The 19,467-nt window shown below is 38.0% G+C and overlaps 1 protein-coding gene across 2 annotated transcripts in view; it reads right to left on the bottom strand.

The window, feature by feature from the left end:
• Positions 1-10,175: 10,175 nt before the first annotated feature.
• LOC1275950 (translin-associated protein X) overlaps positions 10,176-19,467 on the bottom strand; it is a 39,593-nt gene continuing 30,301 nt past the window's right edge. The window contains exon 3 of one of the 2 annotated variants that reach the window (XM_061644283.1): positions 10,176-11,941. The gene's annotated coding sequence lies outside the window, so the exon portion shown is untranslated. Of the gene's footprint in view, positions 11,942-18,643; positions 19,298-19,467 lie in introns of those variants that run through there. The other variant, XM_061644282.1, reaches the window with a different exon arrangement.

Below are 19,467 nucleotides of genomic sequence, written 5' to 3'. Positions count from 1 at the left end.
AGTTAACGTAATAAACACGCTTGAAAAACACAGCCTTGATCACGAAGAGCATGATTGGATGCTCTGGCTAATACTTGCACTCGTTGTCATTAGGCTCATAATAATACTCTGGAAAGAGTACAAGGCAGCAATGAGAAGGCAAGCAATCCGTGCAGTGAATCTAAGAACAAGTACGCAAAACATTTAAAGATTAAAAGCGAAAAAGTGATGTGATGAAAAGTGGCAAAGTTGTATTACATAATACATAATAAGTGACAAATATGATGAAACAATTCCCGACTGCAACGGAAGTTTTAAACCATTCCTGACTGCAATGGAAGTTTTAAACCATTCCTGACTGCAACGGAAGCTTCAAACTATTGTAAGCAACCTTGAACGCGGCTGCTCAAAACGTTGACCTGTGGGCTGATCGATGGACGCATCGACCGGCTCGTTCTCACGATAACCGCAAACCGAATTGCAAGTCGACATTTCGCACGCTAGATGTTTAGCTTGCGTGTCGATTATTGGAATCACCGCTGTCTCCAGGCACCTCGCTCAGGGCGTAATATGACGCTATGTTGCACAACACTAGGTTAGGTTATAAATAAGCAACAGACAATAAATCCAAAAATGATTTAATTCAAAGCTTACACATCAATGAGTTCGGTTTGTTTTACCACATGGGGGTTCCCCGGAAGGATTAGATTCGTTCTTAGATTCTGTCAATCTACTTCAAGATATAATTCCGCAGCAGCACATTGCTACTGCTATCAAGTTCATAAAACTAGATTAAATGGTAAAGTACGATTTGCTTTATCATCTAATCCACAAAATCTTGCGGATTTAGCGACAGTCGTAAAACAGACTTGCAAAAGTTTGAAAACTCCAGAATCTTTCCTAGCAAAATTAAAATCTACAAAAAACAAAGGAATTTTGCAATAAAGTAGAGGCCCTTACTCAAAAGCTTACGACGGTGTATATTGACAGTAAAATCCCACCAGACCAAGCATCTAAAATGGCAACCAAAGCGGGAGTAGACGCATTGATTAACGCTGCACCCAACACATAAATGATTTCGATTCAATACAAAAGGCAGAAAGTAAACGAGCTATTCTACCACCACGATGTGAGGTAATAAAGCATGTCGATACAGACAAATTGACGGAAGATCATCTGCTAATCTCCGACGAGGTCGTCCCAGGAGTTTTTTGTGCAAATTCTATTATGAGCAACAATTGCAAAATGGTAAAATTTATTAACACAACAGAAAATTATGTATTTGGTGACAAAAAATTTCCCAAGTCTCTAGTTCCCCTTAAAAATTACGATATGTATACGTTTGACTCAATTAATAAAACAAATCGGGAGGAAAAACTTTTCACTGAATTGAAACTCGATCGCATACCGAGTGATTACCAGCAAGGCTTGACCGAACTCTGTGCAAAATACGATGATATTTTTGCGCTAAAAGACGATACCCAATAATTTTTTAATACGCACAATAATTTTTACAAACAGGTAATAAATTGAAATGATAATGTCCCGACCTACATTAAAAACTACAGAACTCCCCGGGCACATAAAGACGAAATTAATGGACAGGTAGAGAAAATGCAGAATGATAAAAGAATTCAAGTTAGTTGACTTTATACAACTAAATAAAAAGATTTCGGCAGACACGTTCACATTACCAAGAATTGACCACATTTTAGACCAACTTGGTAGAGCAAAAAAATTTTCCACGCCTGATTTAATGTCAGGCTTTCATCAGATTGAAATTGACACAAAATCGAAGAAATATACAGCATTTTCCACCAATAATGGTCATTTTGAATTTAACCGATTACCCTTTGGACTAAATATTTCACCAAATAATTTCCAAAGGATGATGTCAGTAAAAATGAATAGGAAATGTCAGTAATAGGGGAAGAAATAGAATTATATATCAAGAACCTTAATAATGCTTTAAAAATTTAAAAAAGGCTTTAAATAGAAGATATAAAAAAGATACACTGCTTAACAAAATAGAGCAGACTAGATCAATCTATAAATTGGCAATTTTAGAGCATGCTATATCAAGCGAAGAAATTTTTTTTTTTCCTAAACTGCTCAAGAAATATTTTTGGAGACATCCACACAATCATAGCAACAAAATTAGAACAAGCATATGCACATAACATTAGTTTGCCAGCTATTGTGTATGCATTAAAATTTACATCAAAATGAAAGGCGAAAATCAATACCAAAATGGCTAAAGTAGACATTAAATTAGGAACAACCTTCATACCGATGTATGATGAATGCCCAGAAACACTACATTCCTTCATCGACGCAATAGAACTATTCAATTCTATCACTAACGATGAATTTGCATCAGCTACCCAAGAACAAAAACATATGGTAGAAAATATAATTTGGCGTTTAGTCAAAACACGACTCTCGGGTACGGTTAGACAAATAGTAAACGATAACCAAAATCTCCAAGAAATTATAACAACACTCAAGCAACATTGCGTATCCACGGTCACAACTGACCAAATAATTTCCAATTTTAAATCAATACAATCGAAAGGGAACGTAGCCGAACTTTGCGACAATATTTGCGACAATAAAATAACAATCCAACTTCGATCCCTATATATCACCGAAAATATTCCTGTAGAGACTGCAAATCGTATGGCCACAAAAGCGGGGATATAAACTTTAATAAATAAATCAAGAAACAATGAGACGAATATAATCCTAAAAGAAGGATCCCTCTCGAAACTAAGCGAAGCAGGAACAAAATTTAAGGAAAATCAGATTAATTACAAACCAGCGTAGGTGCTCTACGCAAAAACAACGGTACTTCAACCAAAACTTTCAGCAGAGAGGCAGGTACAACAGCCGATACAACGGGAGAGGAAACAATAATAGAGGAAATTTTAGAGGAAATTATCGAGGAAATTTTCTAGCAAATTTCCAAAGAAATCAATACCAAAACGACGGCCAGTATCAAAGCCAGATATCCCAAAGAAATCAGGGCTATAGAGGTACGAGTCTGAATAACAGACCACAGTTCAACGCTTACCTACAAGAATCAAGACCAGCTGAAGCCCCAAACCAACAAAATGACACGATTATTTTTTTAGAAACTACACCAAAGTAGTATGCACCATAAACGGAACCACTGACAACTACGTATTACTCATGGAGGTCGACTTCCTCGATCTGTTCTGTCGATCTGTTGAGATATGTCGACGAGCGCGCTATCACTGATGGTAGACAGTAGTTCAGATATATCAATAATCAAAATTAACAGTATAAAAAACAACAAAGCATACAACCCTAACGAACAAAGCTACAAACAAGGCATCGGAAAAGGGTCGTTTACAACAATAGGAACAACAAACGGCTTTCTGCAAATAGGTGGATATAAAATTGCTAAAACTTTTCATATAGTTGACGAAAATTTCCCAATACAGGTAGATGGCATACTTGGTAGAGATTTTTTTGAAAACAATAATTCTCACATAGATTATGAATCATTAAAGATAGATTAATTCATTCATTAAAGATAGATTCTTGACAATCGGATCGACTCGCCCGCGCTTCTTTCGAGGCTCATCATGTATGTCCCGCCGAGATCGCTCCGAGCTAGATCGCTACTTGACGTGGAGGAACGCCGCACTCGCTTTGGCTCCTCTGATCCGTTTATTCGTATGTGCCGTGAGTTTAATGTCATTTGTGATCGTCATCAACCTGACATGTCGCGCACCGCATTGTTAAATAGTATTCGTGTCGTGCGACCTTTTACATGATAATTATGTTACTTAAGACTAAGCGTGACAAATGAATGACCGAAATGTGACTATGTTATAATGAATGAATGTAAATGAATTCGCTTCAAGTGGGCCACTTGCGGTCCGTTGAATTTTAATAAATAAATAACAAATAAATAACAAATAATCATCATTTATTTATCATTTAGAATCATCATCTTTACATTAAGATAAATTTTGAAAGAATTTCTATTCCTATCGCGAAAAACAAAAGAAAATAATTATCCCTGCTAGATGTGAAAGCATAAAATACATAAAAAAAATCAAAATAGATGAGGATAGTGTAATGCTATCTCAAGAGATAGCCCCCGGAATTTTCTGTGCTAACTCAATCATAAATATAAAACGTCCATTTGTGAAGTTCATCAATACAACGGAACATGTTTTTGTATTACCTAAATCATTTCTCCCAAGTTTTGAACTACTGAAGAATTTTTATTATGTTTCCATTAAAGAGACTAACAATAACACAAACAACAACAGAAATCAAAAGTTTCAAGAGCAAATAGCCATCAACACTTAAGATACTGATGTAACTAAAAAACTAATAGAGCTTTGCTCACAGTATAATGACATTTTTTGCATAAAAGACGATGTTTTAATTAGCAATATTTTTTATGAACAGAATATAATGGTAAATGACAATAAACAAATTTATGTCAAAAATTACAAAACACCAGAATCTCAAAAAGAGGAAATAAACAAACAGATAAAATCAATGGTTGATGAAAACATAATTCAGAATTCTGTTTCACCATATAATTCTCCCATGCTTTTAGTACCAAAAAGAACCGGTAACGTCAACAAATGGAGGTTGGTCATAGACTATCGTCAGCTGAACAAAATAATTAGCCCCGATAAATTTCCTTTACCACGCATAGATGATATTTTAGATACATTGGGCCGTGCAAAATACTTCTCAACGTTAGAGCTAAAGTCAGGATTCCACCAAATTCCGTTGAACACGGATTCAAAAAAATACACTGCACTTTCAACAAATACAGGGCACTACGAATTTAATAGGCTACCTTTCGGGCTCAATATTAGTCCAAATTCTTTTCAACGCATGATGTCCATCGCTTTAAGCGCCACCACACCACAAAGTGCTTTCTTGTACATAGACGAAAGGTGTTTGAAACATTGCATGATTATAATCTAAAGCTTAACCCCTCCAAATGCATTTTTTTCAAAAACGAAGTGACATTTTTAGGACACAACATTTCGAAGGAAAAGACAACCAGACAAGGAAAAATACTCGATAATCCTAAAATATCCTGTACCACAAAATAGTGGCTAAGTGCGAAGATTTGTCACTTTTTGTAATTACTATCGCCGATTTATCAAAAAACTTCGCAGAAATAACACACCTTTTAAATCAACTGTTAAGGAAAAGCGCCTCTTTCCACTGGAACGAAATTTGTCAAAAAGCTTTCGATACCCATAAAAACCAATTACTATCACCACACATTTTAAAATTTCTGGACTATACTAAAGACTTTGTTATGATAACCGAAGCCTCTAAAATAGCTTGCGGAGCCGTACTAGCCCAAAAATACGACGATATGGAACGCCCCATAGCTTTCGCTAGCAAAGCTTTCACGAAAGTAGAATCCAACAAGTCAACAAATAGAACAAGAGCTAACTGCGATACATTGAGTAATTCAACATTTCAGACCATACATATATGATAAAAAATTCAAAATTCGTACAGACCATCGCCTGTTGGTGTACTTATTCTCAATGAAAAACCCCTCATCAAAACTGACACGAATGAGATGGGATCTAGAGGAGTACGGTTACGAAGTTGAATACGTCTCGGGTAAATCAAACGTTGTATCAGATGCTTTATCAAGAATTCCGGTCACATCGGAACGATTGAACGCTATGCACATAGTTACCAGGGCTATGAAACTAGAAACTAGAAACTGAGTTCATTCACATCAAGGAGCCTGATCAACTCCATGTATATGATGCAAAACATAGTTTAGAAGCATTCGATCTACCTAAACTAACGTTTCACCTGGACAAAAATAGAAAAAACCCTATTTTTGAATATCTACGACAAACGATTCCGTAAGAGACTTGCCGAAGAGGAAGTACTCGCAATAAATACGAACATGAAAGAAGAATAAGAAAGGGTATTAAAAATCATTGATGCAGGCCTGCCCACAAAAATAAAATTGCTGAAAGATGCAAGAATAATGAAAAAAAAAAACCCTCCGAGAGGTTAAACATATGTCGCAATACAAGCTATTGATGACATTTTTAAATACATTAGTAAAGAAGATTTTAAAAACATTGGCAACGCTGTTCTTAAGAGCACTGCCGTAATAATCTATGACAAACCCGTCGAGGTTTATAAGAAAAATGATATCGACATGTTAATTAAAAGATACCACGACATACCTACGGGAGGTCATGTAGGAATCAACAGACTATATAAAAAACTAAAATCGATTTATTCATGGCCGAACATGAAAAAAACAATTACACACTATGTTGAACAATGTTTAAGCTGCAAAATAAACAAACATGCCATACCATTGAGAACCCCTGCAATCGTTACAACAACGCCAAACAAACCTTTCGATGTAGTATCTCTAGACACTATAGGACCTTTTCCTATAACAGAATCAGGAAATCGCTATGCTATTACCTTGCAATGCGATCTTTCAAAATACGTTATGACTTTTCCAGTACCAGACAAATCAGCTTCTACTATCGCTAAAAAAAATTGTGAATAAATGCATACTTATATGGACCCATGCAATGTATTAAAACTGATCAAGGAACAGAATATAAAGGTATATTTTTGACGAAGTTTGTAAATTGCTAAAAATTGATCGCAAATGTTCAACAGCTTACCATCCCCAAACGATCGGTGCCCTAGAGTGAAACCACAAGTGTCTTAATGAGTATTCGAGAAATTTCGGAAACGAGCGCAGTAATGATTGGGATGAGTGGCTATATTTTTACTGTTTTTGCTATACTACCAGACCAAATAACCTACACAATTATACGCCATTTGAACTTGTTTTCGGGAAAAAGCTGAATGCATTCGAATTCTGCAATATTAACAAAACGGAACCATTATACAACATAGATGCAGTAAGAAAAACTTTAGAACAGGAAAAAATAAAAAGAACAATACTGTCAAATAGCCTAATAAATGAAAGGAACATAAGCGTAGAGATAAACGATACAGTATATTAAGATAGAAAATAGACATAAATTAAAATCCGTCCATAGTGGACCCTACATAGTAACAAAAATAAATCAAGCTAACGCCACTAGAAAAGGTAAAAATAGCGAAGAACAAGTAGTACACATATCTAGACTAGTTAAGAGTTAACTATAAAATAAACATAACAATATAATGTACTCATATACCTAAGTATAAATTTCAGAAACAAGGAAAGGTATCTGAAGTCAAATTTTCAAAATCAAAAATTTGTCTTTAAAAGGGGTGAGGTTTGACGAACACTCCACACCGTCTAGACCGGTCTAGATTCGATACACACACGCACTGCCCAGTACCGCAATAGCTAACGCCAAAACGGACTGCGGCTGCAGTGTGCAATAAGATACGCGTGTCCGCGACTTTAGCGAATGGTTCCCACATTTTTCCACCTTACAAAATAACATGGAACCATGGATGACAATTTCGGTTCCCACAACAAAATGCAACTTTGGCAAAACGGCTTAAGGTATCTCGCCTGATGTGAAATTAATGAAACTAATAAAACTAATGAATAGAACACATCGTGTCCGAAACTAGGACAGTGATGAACGAAGAAACAAACTAAAAGGTTTTGTTCAGTGCTGACTATCCATAATATCAAAAAGGTGTTTCGAAGATATTAGATATAAATGACATTTCATTATAAATGAAAATAACTTTATTTATCCTAAAGGATTTAACAAACTAAACGGGACTCATTATATAACAACAGAAACAATAGTCCAAAGGGAACCCGATTGCTTGGCGTCGATTTTCCTTCACGAACCTAACGATAAAACTCAAACAGTCAAATAAATTCCTGTTCTTTGCGACGAATACCAACGAAATATTCCTAAAATGTAACTCACCCAACCCACAACATAAAGAATAATGTTACTTACACAGGATTGTAAAATTCAGACATCCAAAATAGAGATACAACAGACCTTAGTAGTTAAAGATGTCGATTATCGGAACAATTTTAAACCCTTAAGCAAGATTATCTCGGAACGCGAGAGCAAGCAGGACAAAGGTACAGACCAGCCTGTAATTATACCCCTTATTATTGTCTCGATAATCGCCGCTTTCAGTCTAACGATACCCATTGGGTATGTTATACTTAGATTTGTAGCTCAAAGAAAGGGATCTGTACCATTCAGACAGTCAGCAAAAGTAACGCCTCTACGAAGAATTACGGGGGCGGGGATGTCGCCAACGGACGGTACAACGGTATAATAAGAATAAGAACTGCTAACCGCGATCGGTCGCCAACGATCGGTCAGCAAAAATTAGAACAGCAGACCGCGATCGGTTGCCAACGGACGACCGAAAAACTGCTGACCGCGATCGGTTAACAATAATTAGATATAAAACGCGAATTAGTTTCAATAAAATTTGTCATTTCACCATCCGAACGAGTCTGAGTATCATTGGTCTTTAGTCGGCGTGACCTGCGCATGTCTAAAGAAACGCACTGCGAGGCTAGCATCGCGCACGCAACATCATAGCATGAATAGCATGCATGAAACCCAAAACAGGAACTTAGTGACAAGAATGATCGTTCTTGTCAAAAAAAGACTAACATAACTATAAATTGGGCTTATTGAAAACAATAACTTTCCAACATACAACCCGGAACCAAATGTGCGAAACCCATAACTTCTTTTGAGTATGAATACAACCAACTCCGATCATGACAGGTCAGATTCGTTCGGACTGTCAGGATAGGACTATGCTCATCCTTCATCTGTGGACTTCTCATTTAAAGAGTTTAGTTTCGTCCCCCTACCCAAGGTAAGGCGTCTAAACTTCAACGTTTCCAGTAAGGGAAACCTCCTAAAGATTTCTATCAAGTGTCGAAAGTCCGCTTCGAAACAGTATCCCTACAGTTCCGCTTAATTAAGTAAACGATAACCTTCCTTAACGATGTTTGAAGTCACCCTGGCCAACGCGAGTTCAAAGTTTTCACATGGCAACCACCCCAAAATCAAACATACCACATGGCGACCGTGGCCTTAATCTGCTATCGACGGGCACTAGTATAAACAATTTTTTTAGTATACGTATAACGGTAACGTAGAGCAGTGTTGTGTTAATGTACCAAATTGCGTTTGTGACCATAACCTGTTAAGGACGGAAAAAGAGTCAAATTTGCAAATTTGTATTGAACAATCAACAACGCAGCTGGTACAAGTGACCCATATAAAAAACACAATAACTATGAATGAGCGACCAGAAGCAAGTACAGTGGAATTAGTGGTCAGCACTTTATGTGCAGCAACACCGATAGCAACACGACCCAACATCGACTGCAATACCAGGCGACAACCGTAACTGCAGTTATGCAAACGTATGCGAATCGCACCGATCACAGCCGAATCATCATAATCCATATTTCCTTACAATTCCATTCCTTCGCAATAATTGTTAATCGACAAATAAATTACTCTCGTTCTAACCACACATCAGAGCAGTTCGTGTTCATTGAATTACCCGAAACATTAACTCGCTCAAGTGGAGAACCAAACACCACAGGAGACGCAGCCTTCGTTAGACCAATAAGAGCGACATACACAATTAATATAAAACAATCAAATTTCATGCACCCTACTAGTAGACTCAGGATCTGACATTTCAATCCTAAAAGGAAATAAAATAAGACCAACACAGATATACAAACCAAAAGACATCGTCGATATTATAAACGTATGAGAAGGAACAATAACTACCCATGTGTGGTAGGTTCGGCCGCGCTTCTCAAACCGTTTCGGTGAGTTGATGCGCGGAGCGTAGTGAATGGACGTGGAACGATGAAGGGAATCGTACGGAACGCGACATCAAATGTATAAACATTCGTCGCGAGTCGGTTATGTCAACCCGTTCACACTTACGCTAAGTTCGAAAGATGCACTTGCTACGTCAACGACATCGCGGACTGCATCGACCTTGCGTGTCGAGTTGATTACCGAGGCGGAATCGGACACCGTGGGAGGAGTTGGGTGGAACTAGAGCAAATGTGCACTTTACTTCGATGAGGGTAATGCTGATCGGTCAACTGACTGAACAGCTGATAACCAAAAGTGATTATCAAATTGGGCAGAACCTTCGGCGGTATCTGCAAATTGGTGAGATGCACCAGAAAACGAATGATCTACGTGTCTGTAAATTGTAAACCGACTTCACCATCAGTTCGAGCTTTATTTATAACAAAGATGGTGTGAAAGTTATGACACATTTAGCAAGCAGATGTTTGCTTTCGTTAGGTTTTCCAGGTTTGGGTTTTTACAGTTGTTTCTTAAATTATACCTAGAGTGCCTGTGTTTTATAAACTATCCGTGCATTGTGGATGCAGCGAACGTTTTCCTGTTTATGCTTGGGGTTTTACGGAAGTTTAATAGTTTATCTGTGGCGCGTTTTCCTTATTTATGTTCTAGGGTAAAAGACGAGAACGTTTACGCTTCTGGTGTTTAATGTCTTTTTACCTGGCTATTGGCTATGCTAAGTTAGATTTGGCCTACTGTTAGCAGTAAATCAGCTACACTTCCACCCTTCGGAAGAATAACGTAATGAAATGAAGTTATTCTGTCAACTTATAATAATTGCTCTATTGAAGTTGATTTTTTTTAATGTTTTTGTGTAAGTTTTATATTTTTGTTTGAAAAAAAAAACGTATTGACATTATTATCATTTCGTTAAGGTGGGCAATATTTTATGTACATTGATTTATTATCTAGATGTACAATATCGTTGATATTTAATAGGGGATTTTAACAGTTTGATATCGCATTGATACGTTTGTTAGGTTCATTTCTTGAGGATTTTACGATTATAGATTTTTTAATTGTTTTCATTGACAGAGTTTGATGCAAATTTTGTAAAAGTTCTTTGAGATATTTTTCGTAAGCAACAATTTTTCTTGGTTCACTAAATGTGTCATTGATATTTTTCTCAGCCTATATATCCTGCCAATATGATAGATTACTTGTTGGAGTTGCCTTCTCCTTTGATTTGATGCTACGTTTTCGTTTATTTGCATTATTTAGCTCAGTTGCATGACTGTCTTTACAATTCATATCATTATTTCATTCTACGCTATCTAGCAGTTTTACATCCTCTGCATATATTTCTGCAACTAACATCATTGATTATCGTTTGCTTACAATTTTAGTTTATTGTCTGATTATGTATATGCTCTTCATGATCTCCATTAGTTAACTCTTTATTTTCTTTAATTATTCTTTCTGAGTCATTACTTGGTCTTTTTACTTCATAAATTATTTGATAGTTCATAGGTTCATAAGATTTAGTATCATAACTAGTTCTGCTGTTGAACTCTACATAATCTTGTTCAAGTAGCACTTGATTGTTCTTTTGATCAATGTTTATATACTTTTTATAATTTAGATTGTAGATGTAATTTTTATATCGTTTATTAGTATCATTCTTGGTTTGTGTTAGTGAGATTAAGGCCACTGTGTTTTCTGTTTCTTCTGAGAGCTGATGATTTGCTTGAGCGCAATAAATTGCTCTTCTTGGATCGCGTTGCTCTAAAATATTTGTGCTAAAGGGTTTTCTATTTTGGATATTGTACACGTTTGCCTCGCTAGGATGTCTATTTTGAATATTTCCTACATTTTTCTTTCTCCAGCAACTGTTCTGTAGATCCTGAGATCTCCAATTATTATTGCTTTGCTGAGGTTGAGACCTCCAGTTGCAATTGTTTGAAGGATGATCGTTGTGTATCGGATTATTTGGCTGAAGTTGGTACGAGCTATTATAATCAGTTTTCAACAAAGTGCCAGTGGTGCAGTTTGAGCTATAAGGTGACACCAAACGTGTAAAATAACTGTGTACTCTAAAAGTGGTACAATTTTCAAAAATTAGCAAAAACACATTCTTGCGTACAAGTATCAAGTACCTAAAAAGCAGTTTAGAGGGAAGAGAGAAAAAATCAACGGAAGTGAAAGTACAGTGTCAGCAAAAGGAAAATAATAGTGAGCGCGTGTATTTATTTAGCCATAACAAAAATATAAGTTATAGGTCACGATAACTCAAAACCAGACACAGGCGTTAAGGGCCAAAATATACAAACCGAACAACACGAAGCACACGAGTTCAAACTTAACCTAATTATGACTCTGATCGCCCTGATTGTTATTTCAAAAGCGCTCAAAATAATTTACAAAATAGTGAAAATCATGCGCAAAACAAGCTGTAAAGGTGTTGTTTTTGCCTCAATAAATAGCAGAAAAAAGAATAATAGTGAAGTGACAAACGGGTATAAAAGACAAAGTGCCGATCAAGTGTTAATCAGATGACAACTGCAAGCTGCCTACAAAGAGACGTCCACAGCAAAACGCCTAACAGCAAGACGCACGCCGCCCACCAGCAAACGATAGCCGGAAGCCGCCCAACAGCTTAAACCAACTATCAGCCGAGCAAAGAAGATGGGCACCTGGCACGGACTAAGAAATTTTGATGAGGACGGCGAATATATCGGGCCGTACATCCCGAATGAGAAGGACGTCGAGGATCAGTAAATCGAGATCCTGGAGCTGCAGAGGAGCGCCGACAACAGCGACCTCGAGAAAAAGGTAGAAGAAATACTATAACTATAAGGAGTATAAAATAACAATAAGGGAGACATTCAACAATGCTACGGATGTCTTAATGACATTGTTGTTGTTGTAGTAAAATAAAAAACAAAAAGAACAAAAAAGAAACTTGCATTCATATATTGTTGGAAACTATTGCAACAGCACTCTTTCTTTCGCCCGTAGTAGTATTTGGTATTAAACTACAAGCGTTTTCTTAAGCAGTCTATATTATTATTTTATTGCGACGCTAAAAATCAATCGCTTGACTCGGGCTACCGCGAAAGAGTGGCCTTCGGTCATTGCCTTAGCCCCGATGTTCGGGAGCCTTTGAGCGATCGGGAATATTCGGCTCGATCAGTATTGGATGCTTCCCACACTACGCGTTTGTACCGCTCTCTGTCGGGAATCACGGTAGATAACACCGACAGATCGAATCTAACGTTAATTATTATTAACAATATATACTATCGTGACTCAATAAGAAAAAAATATTTATCTTTAAATTAGTTCTTTTAAATCAATTAAGCAACCGCCTGCCAAAAACCGCCTAACAGCAAGCCGCTTGCCACCTATTTCCAAGCCGCGCAACGAAAAGGATGAGTACCTGGCACGGGCTCAAAGATTTCGACGGAGAAAGCCGTGGAGGACCAACGAGTAGAGATTCTGGAGCTGCTAAGAGACACCATTAACAGCGACCTCGGAAAAAAGGTAGAGGATATTTATACAGATTATAAAGATTGTATGATAACCTCCCGGGAAACGCTTAATAGGGCGACTGTTGCCGACAGAGCCACTCCGTTAGAAGCGTAAACCGCGTGGTGCGAGATATAAAGCTGCATCAGCAATTTGGGTGCAGCGGTTAATCGCGATTCGCGCCCCAAGCCGGTGCCGCGGTTTTCGCGACAATTTGGGTGCTACGATCAATCGCAGAACAAAATGCCGATGCATCGTTGATCGAACGCAATCGCACCACGAACCTTTATCACGTCTTTGCTTCATCGGCAATTTGGGTGCCGAGTAACGACAAAATAAGCCAGCCACAGGTGGTGCGCTTAGGTTAAACATTCTTCATAAAGGAGTATGTCTCAAAGTACCCTGGAGTGGAGGTTTCAGAATTTAGTGCTAGAGTCGGCGTGATCTGCGCCTGTCTCGGGCAGTCTCAAAAAACTACACGCAATCTCAGCAAAAGGGAAATAATAGTGAGCGTGTGTAAAACAAGCTGTAAAGGTGTTGTCTTTACCTCAATAAATAGCGAAAAAAAACAATAGTGAAGTGATACTCGAGTATAAAAGACAAAGTGCCGATCAAGTGTTCATCAGACGACAACTGTAAGCCGCCTACCAGGAAGACGCACGCCGCCCACCAGCAAGCCGCCGCAGCCGCCTACCAAGAAAACGCCCGCCGCCCACCAGCAAGCCGCCACAGTCGCCCACCAGGAAGACAAACGCCGCCTACCAGCTAGCCGCCGCAGCCGCATACCAGGAAGATGTATGCCGCCCACCAGCAAGCCGCCTACCAGGAAGACGAACGCCGCCCACCAGCAAGCCGTCGCAACCGCCTACTAGCCGAAAAGAGATGAGCACCTGGCACGGGTTAAAAAACTTCAACAAGGACGGCGAGTACATAGGACCATACATCCTGAACGAAAGGGATATTGAGGATCAGCGGATTGAAATCCTGGAACTATTGAGGAACGCCGGCAACAGGGAACTCGAAACCAAGGTAGAATACATATACGCTAATTATAAAGAAAACAAATTTACAATTCGAGAGACATTCGACAGGGCTACAAAAGTCTTAATGACATTGTTAGGGTTATAGAAAAATAAAAAGAAAAACAAATAAATAAAAAAAAACCCGCTTTCATACATATTATAGTGACTCAACAAGAAAGAAATTCTTCATCTTTAAAATAGCTCTTTTAATCAACAAAAAAAATCTTCTTTTACAAAAAAACAAATTTGTTTTTTTCTCTTAGAAAAATCCACTCTCATAGAACGAAAAATAACATTTACGTTTGTCCACGCAGTCTCAGCAAAAGGGAAATAATAGTGAGCGTGTGTAAAACAAGCTGTAAAGGTGTTGTCTTTACCTCAATAAATAGCGAAAAAAAAACAATAGTGAAGTGATACTCGAGTATAAAAGACAAAGTGCCGATCAAGTGTTCATCAGACAACAACTGTAAGCCGCCTACCAGGAAGACGCACGCCGCCCACCAGCAAGCCGTCGCAACCGCCTACTAGCCGAAAAGAGATGAGCACCTGGCACGGGTTAAAAAACTTCAACGAGGACGGCGAGTACATAGGACCATACATCCCGAACGAAAGGGATATTGAGGATCAGCGGATTGAAATCCTGGAACTATTGAGGAACGCCGGCAACAGGGAACTCGAAACCAAGGTAGAATACATATACGCTAATTATAAAGAAAACAAATTTACAATTCGAGAGACATTCGACAGGGCTACAAAAGTCTTAATGACATTGTTAGGGTTATAGAAAAAAAATAAAAACAACTAAATAACAAAAAAAAACCGCTTTCATACATATTATAGTGACTCAACAAGAAAGAAATTCTTCATCTTTAAAATAGCTCTTTTACTCAACAAAAAAAATCTTCTTTTGCAAAAAAACAAATTTGTTATTTTCTCTTAGAAAAATCCACTCTCATAGAACGAAAAATAACATTTACGTTTGTCCACGCAGTCTCAGCAAAAGGGAAATAATAGTGAGCGTGTGTAAAACAAGCTGTAAAGGTGTTGTCTTTACCTAAAAAATAGCGAAAAAAAAACAATAGTGAAGTGATATTCGGATATAAAAGACAAAGTGCCTATCATGTGTTCATCAGACGACAACTGTAAGCCGCCTACCAGGAAGACGCACGCCGCCCACCAGCAAGCCGCCGCAGCCGCCTACCAAGAAAACGCCCGCCGCCCACCAGCAAGCCGCTACAGCCGCCTACCAGGAAGACGAACGCCGCCTACCAGCTAGCCGCCGCACCCGCATACCAGGAAGATGTATGCCGCCCACCAGCAAGCCGCCTACCAGGAAGACGAACGCCGCCCACCAGCAAGCCGTCGCAACCGCCTACTAGCCGAAAAGAGATGAGCACCTGGCACGTGTTAAAAAACTTCAACAAGGACGGCGAGAACATAGGACCATACATCCCGAACGAAAGGGATATTGAGGATCAGCGAATTGAAATCCTGGAACTATTGAGGAACGCCGGCAACAGGGAACTCGAAACCAAGGTAGAATACATATACGCTAATTATAAAGAAAACAAATTTACAATTCGAGAGACATTCGACAGGGCTACAAAAGTCTTAATGACATTGTTAGGGTTATATTTATTTATTTATTTATTTATTTAAATCAAAGTTATCGGGCAGTATGCCTAAATAACTTAATGCTTACAGAGTACAAGTTTAAATTATGGCCCTAGAACTAACTTGAATATGCTGACGCAGCTGACTAACGGATTGATTGAAATCTGCTGATAACCCTAACCTATTATACACATCAATCATTTTGAGCAGTGGATCATTGGCACCAAAACCAGTCGATCTAAAAGGGCTTCTTAGTAGCTCTCTACTTCTAAGACCTCTAGAGGGAGTAGAAAAGCAAATAAAATTTAAAATGTCAGGTGCATCAAAATCTCCAATTAATAATTTATGCATAAAAGTTATCTGAGCCGTAGTTCTCCTATGCTGTAAAGTCTCTAAGCCGAATAGTAAACACCGAACATTATACGAAGGACGTGGAATTTGGTTTGACCAGGGAAGACGATGAAACATAACACGTGTGATTTTTTTCTGAATTTTTTCAATTTTATCTATGTATGTGATTTGATGGGGACACCAAACTACACTGGCAAATTCCAGGATGGGACGGACTAGAGAACAGTATAATGTTTTTAAACTGAAAGGATCTTTAAAGTCGGCCGAGACACGTAAGACAAATCCTAACAGTTTAAGAGCTTTAGTGACGATAGTTTGATAATGGCTAGATAAACTAAGCTTACTGTCTAAAATAACTCCTAAGTCCCGAACCTGAGAAAAACGTGGAACGCTGTCTTCATTGATTTTGTAGTTATAAATAATAGAATTTTTTTTCTTTGAGAATGTTATACAACTACATTTGCTAACATTAAGTAACATTTCATTATTAAAACACCATGCAGAAAAATAGTTTAACGAGTCTTGTAACATTTCACAGTCGTCAGAATATTTAACAGGTAGGAACATTTTTAGATCGTCAGCATATAATAACAATTTAACATGAGGAATAGCAAACACGACATCGTTAATAAATATAATAAATAGTAAAATAGAAAAATAAAAAGAAAAACAAATAAATAAAAAAAACCCGCTTTCATACATATTATAGTGACTCAACAAGAAAGAAATTCTTCATCTTTAAAATAGCTCTTTTAATCAACAAAAAAAATCTTCTTTTACAAAAAAAAACAAATTTGTTATTTTCTCTTAGAAAAATCCACTCTCATAGAACGAAAAATAACATTTACGTTTGTCCACGCAGTCTCAGCAAAAGGGAAATAATAGTGAGCGTGTGTAAAACAAGCTGTAAAGGTGTTGTCTTTACCTAAAAAATAGCGAAAAAAAAAAACAATAGTGAAGTGATATTCGGATATAAAAGACAAAGTGCCGATCAAGTGTTCATCAGACGACAACTGTAAGCCGCCTACCAGGAAGACGCACGCCGCCCACCAGCAAGCCGCCGCAGCCGCCTACCAAGAAAACGCCCGCCGCCCACCAGCAAGCCGCCACAGCCGCCCACCAGGAAGACAAACGCCGCCTACCAGCTAGCCGCCGCAGCCGCATACCAGGAAGATGTATGCCGCCCACCAGCAAGCCGCCTACCAGGAAGACGAACGCCGCCCACCAGCAAGCCGTCGCAACCGCCTACTAGCCGAAAAGAGATGAGCACCTAGCACGGGTTAAAAAACTTCAACAAGGACGGCGAGTACATAGGACCATACATCCCGAACGAAAGGGATATTGAGGATCAGCGGATTGAAATCCTGGAACTATTGAGGAACGCCGGCAACAGGGAACTCGAAACCAAGGTAGAATACATATACGCTAATTATAAAGAAAACAAATTTACAATTCGAGAGACATTCGACAGGGCTACAAAAGTCTTAATGACATTGTTAGGGTTATAGAAAAATAAAAAGAAAAACAAATAAATAAAAAAAACCGCTTTCATACATATTATAGTGACTCAACAAGAAAGAAATTCTTCATCTTTAAAATAGCTCTTTTACTCAACAAAAAAAATCTTCTTTTACAAAAAAAAAACAAATTTGTTATTTTCTCTTAGAAAAATCCACTCTCATAGAACGAAAAATAACATTTACGTTTGTCCACGCAGTCTCAGCAAAAGGGAAATAATAGTGAGCGTGTGTAAAACAAGCTGTAAAGGTGTTGTCTTTACCTCAATAAATAGCGAAAAAAACAATAGTGAAGTGATATTCGGATATAAAAGACAAAGTACCGATCAAGTGTTCATCAGACAACAACTGTAAGCCACCAGCGAGCCACCCATCAAGGAAAAGCGCAAGCCGCCGCAGCCGCCTACAAGGAAACGTCCGCCGCCCAGCCGCCTACAGGGAAACGATCACGCCCACCAGCAAGCCGCCGCAGCCGCTTACAAGGAAACGTCCGCCGCCCAGCCGCAAGCCGCCGCAGCCGCCCACCAGCAAGCTGTCGCAGCCACCTACCAGCCGAAAAGGGATGACCTGGCACGGACTGAAGAATTTTAATCAAGACGGCGAGTACATCGGACCCTATATACCAAACGAAAAAGACATCGAGGATCACCGGCTCGAGATCTTGGAGCTGCTGAGGAGCACGGGCAACGCAGAGCTCAAAAAAAGGTAGAAAATATTCACGATAATTATAGAGCTTACAAAATAACAATTAGAGAGACATTCGAGAGAGCAACCGATGTTTTAATGACATTATTAGGGCTATAGAGAAGAATAAAAAACAACTATATAACAAGAAAAATGTTTTGCATTCATACATATTATTATCAACAAGAAAGAAATTATTTAGCTCTTTTACTATCAATAAAAATAATAAATAAAAAAAAATCTTCTTTTACAAAAAAAAACAAATAAATTTTTTTCTCTTATAAAAATCCACTCTCATAGAAAGAAAAATAACATTTAAGTTTGTCCACCTTGAACCAAGGACCAGAAATCAAAAAGCAAACAAAGAAAATGCTTCAAAATTATGTAATAGAACACTCGGTGTCACATTACAATTCACTTATCTTACTGGTACTGAAAAAATCCACACAGGAGAAAAAATGGAGATTGATAGTAGATTTTAGCTTAACAAAAAGTTGTTCCCTGATAAATTTCCATTACCTAAAGTAGACTCCATATTAGATCAACTAGGACGAGCTAAATGCTTTAGCACATTAAATCTTAAGTCAGGATATCATCAAATCGTCAAAAAAGTATACAGCTTTTTCAAGCACAGATGGTCACTATCAATTTAAATGATTACCGTTTGGATTGAACATTTCACCAAATAGTTTTCAACGAATGATGACAATAGCCATGGCAGTAGCCTCACGACAGAATGCATTTTTGTATACGTCGATGACATAGCAGTCGTAGGAGCTTCGGGATATATCATCATCTGAAAAATTAAAAAATTAAAAAAAAATCTTCAAATAAAAAAATACTCGAGGATGGTATCATATGACCATCGAGATCTGCTTGGACCTCTCCAGCTGGGACAGTTCCAAAGAAAAATTATTCTTCAGGTCAAAAGTAATTCAAAATGGACGTTGATTATAGAACAAACTT

This window comes from Anopheles gambiae, chromosome 2 (assembly GCF_943734735.2).
Source record: "Anopheles gambiae chromosome 2, idAnoGambNW_F1_1, whole genome shotgun sequence".
Classification (NCBI taxonomy): domain Eukaryota; kingdom Metazoa; phylum Arthropoda; class Insecta; order Diptera; family Culicidae; genus Anopheles; species Anopheles gambiae.
This window is presented reverse-complemented; position numbering and strand designations above follow the sequence as displayed.